Source organism: Ictalurus punctatus, chromosome 3 (genome assembly GCF_001660625.3).
Source record: "Ictalurus punctatus breed USDA103 chromosome 3, Coco_2.0, whole genome shotgun sequence".
In the NCBI taxonomy this organism is placed as follows: Eukaryota; Metazoa; Chordata; class Actinopteri; order Siluriformes; family Ictaluridae; genus Ictalurus; species Ictalurus punctatus.
This window is the reverse complement of record NC_030418.2, coordinates 10530001-10533809: the sequence shown is the minus strand read 5'-3', so window position 1 is coordinate 10533809 and position 3809 is coordinate 10530001. Positions and strand designations below refer to the sequence as shown.

General features: G+C 39.9%; 1 long non-coding RNA gene across 1 annotated transcript; it reads right to left on the bottom strand.

Annotated features, from left to right (window-relative positions):
- Window positions 1–2228: 2228 nt before the first annotated feature.
- On the bottom strand, window positions 2229–3224 carry LOC108262863 (uncharacterized). The gene is made up of 3 exons (XR_001812040.3): window positions 3077–3224; window positions 2872–3009; window positions 2229–2799 (listed from the first exon to the last, which is right to left on the bottom strand). It is a non-coding gene; the product is annotated as an uncharacterized LOC108262863 (long non-coding RNA).
- Window positions 3225–3809: the final 585 nt, after the last annotated feature.

The window sequence follows — 3809 nt, the reverse complement described above, 5'->3', positions numbered from 1 at the left end:
TAAATTATATAATGAATAAAGTGGCATCCATTTTTTTCAGCAGGGGCACAGGATTAATTAGATATCATGAAGAAACACATTCCTCTAATACTGCTCTATGTTTGTGGAATTGAAGATAAATCTGGTTATTCTGACAGGTTTTAGCCATGTTGACCTCAAAATAAATCTGAAATATACACCTGTTTAAAAAAAGTGTTAATTTAACTCCATTATTTCAAACAAATTACACTGTAGGAATTAATTAGGTACCACTAGGACATTACATAGGCAGCTATTTTAAATGTTAAAACTAATATTTATTTTTTTATTAATTGTCAGGCAGCAGGAATGGATGCAAGTGCAGGTACAACCACTTTATTTAGAAAATTTCTAAATAAAAAAAAAATGTAAAAAAATTTATTGGAGAAGAAAGCCACAAGGTGTTTGGGCTTCTCTCCAAACCTCTGTGACAAGACAGCCCCCACTTTGGGGCTTCTTTGTAATTCCTTCACAGTCATGAGAACAGGCCAGTTAGTGAAGGCTGTGATCATATCTTGGTCAACACACCTTCTGGGCTTATGATATAGAACAAGACCTATTTATTCTCCCATAAAATACACCTGATTTTCCAGCAGCTGAGCAAGAAACTTTTCAACATAGTGGATGTGTGTTTGGGAGTAGGTCAAGATGTCAATGTGGGCGAAGACAACTTTGCCCTGCATGTTCTGAAGAACATCATTGATGAGGCACTGGAAGAGTGCTGGCACAGAAGATAGCCCATATGGCATCATGCAGTACTCAAAGTGGGCAAAGGTGGTGTTAAAGGCTATGTTAAGTTCGTAACCCCTGTGGATACACACCAAGTTGTAGGCACTGCATAGGTCCAAATTCAAAGAGATTTTTGGCCTCAAAGAGTTGCTTCAACACAGAAGGAACCAATAGCAGAGGATAGTGATACTTGACAGTAAATCTCACAAGGAAGGCCTTAATTTTAAGAGAAAACCATGAGGAGCCATTTATAAGGGTAGCTGAGTCAAGCTAACCCCGTGAGATAAGAGTGAGACCAAGGTCTCTAAATTGTTTTGTCTCTCTCCACTTTTGTACCTAATGGTAAATTGGAAAGGCCTCTGTCAGAACCTAATGGTAAATTGGAAAGGCCTCTGTCAGAACCTAATGGTAAATTGGAAAGGCCTCTGTCAGAACCTAATGGTAAATTGGAAAGGCCTCTGTCAGAACCTAATGGTAAATTGGAAAGGCCTCTGTCAGAACCTAATGGTAAATTGGAAAGGCCTCTGTCAGAACCTAATGGTAAATTGGAAAGGCCTCTGTCAGAACCTAATGGTAAATTGGAAAGGCCTCTGTCAGAACCTAATGGTAAATTGGAAAGGCCTCTGTCAGAACCTAATGGTAAATTGGAAAGGCCTCTGTCAGAACCTAATGGTAAATTGGAAAGGTCTCTGTCAGAACCTAATGGTAAATTGGAAAGGCCTCTGTCAGAACCTAATGGCAATGTAGATGAGCTCTTTTTTTAACCAATATAGTCTTTCTGAAATATATTGGTTATCTACTGTGTAAATACAGTACAAGTACTGGAGCTTGAGCTCCGGGTGTCAGATCACTACTGAGAATTCTCATTGATGTGCATCTCATGTGGTGGAACAGAACCAATAAATCTGGACCCTTGCTTCTTCTCACTCACAGCTGGTGTCTTTTTTTCCTATCTCCAACTGGGTTCAGAGATAGATGTGAGTATTTGCTTCCATGTTGAATTTTAAGTGTTTTGGGGTAATAGGCTAAATTTGAGCCAGCACTAGCTGAGTGCTAAGCAGTGTACAGTGAACACTGATGCATTAAACCTTTAGTTATGTGCTATAGTTATATGCATGTGTGACGATATTCCCATGTGAAGGGAGACGTTTATCCCAAATTCATTAAATCCAACTACACCACCCTGGGGGAGAACCAGGGAAATACTCCCAAACAAAAGGCCCACAGAAGTTTCACCAATCGGGGCAAGAACATGAGTACAAATAAACATAAACATTTATTATGACACTTCAGCATCATTTAAAACTTAACATGAAAATATAAAGTCACTTTCCCATGAAACAATAAGGGTTTTAAAACTAAGAACTTCTCCAGGCCTAGGCTTGGCAGGGACAAGGCAGGCAGGCCAGCTACAACATGGAAGGTCATCCAAACCCACTACAAGTGACCAAAAAAAAAAAAAAAAAAAAAAAAAAAAAAAAAAACCCCACACTACAGGGAAGTTGTGTTGGCACACCCCCGACTAGATGCATTTAGCCTCCCCTGTCCCACCAAGACTCACTGGCTCCTGGAGAGACAGACGACACCAGTTAACCCAAAGTTACACAGACACTAAACAACAAGACACGGAAAGACGAATATTACCGACACTGTGGTATGGTAGCTATATCTCCCAGGCCCACTGACACTACCACAAGAAATGGAGGCAGTTGACAACACCCAAGCAGAACCAGAGTTATGGTCACTATAGCATGGAGACAGTAAGGCTCAACATATACCCTCTCAGTAGTAAAGTGGTTAGGTGGAATAACAAATCTGTGTGGTTACAAAGCAAACCAGACATACATCCAAAACAATAAGTAAGTAGTAGTGATTGTTTTGCCTAAGCAAAACAATCCAATAAAGAAAGACAATTGTTGGAAAAAAATTAATAAAACGAAGAAAATAACTTAAACAAAAACCAGGTAAAGCAAAACAGCAGCGGCGTCACATGTAGCGTCTTCGGCTAGTAGTTCATCTTAGAAAAGACTTAGCTCAACTCCCCACTCTCACCTTAACACAAAGATCAGAGTGTCAACCTAAATCTACCAAGTCCCAATGTGAAAAAGCGAGAGGTGCACTTACCATTAGGTTGAACAAACACCAGACTAAAGTTGTATGATTATTCACAGGTACAGCGGCTCAACATACACATCATTCAGCCACCGGCGATCTCCAGCGCCAATTCGCCTTAATGCACGCGCCACCAGCGTCAGTCAAAGACTATCAAAAACAACAAGTTAGCCTTGAGGTGCTCACCTCATTACGCCGTGACAAAGCCCGAACGTACCTGAACGGAAGCAGGAACCGGAAGTGGGAATCGGAAATGCCAGGGGCGCGAGAAACTCAAAATCACCAAGACACCTATCTGCTTAGCAAAATAAGGGTCCTTAAATAATCAGGTAGCTCTCATCTTATTGCTCTGCCAAAACCATATCCCAAGCAGAACCAATAGGACAGCCAAATCACTTACCCTGCAACACATGGTTATCTGCTACCGTTGTTCTCCAACATGGTAGACCTGAGCAAACTCAGAACAAGAACCAGGAAATGGTCAGGTGATTATGGAAGTGTAAACAAGGCAAGACAATAATAAAAATAAAATTAATTAATTAATTAATTAATCAATCCTTTACTGTACTAACTGAATTTAGTATGGCAAGTATTATGCAAATAGATAAATGCTGATTTGACAAATTAATGATTAGTGCATATAAATGATCATTTAAAATTTATACAAGCCAAATGGTGCCAGATGGGCTGGTTTGAGTATTTTCAGAAACTGCTGATCTTCTGGGATTTTCACACATAAAACAGCCTCCATAGTATACACAGAATGGTACAAAAAAACAAAAAAATATCCTGTGAGCAGAGGGTCTGCAAAATGAAACACCTTGTTAATGAGAGAGATCAGTGGAGATTGACCAGATTGGTCTGAGCTGACAGGAAGTCTATAGTAACTATTTACAACCATGGTGAGCAAAAAAGCATCACCAAGATATGTTTGGCAGTGACCAAAGACA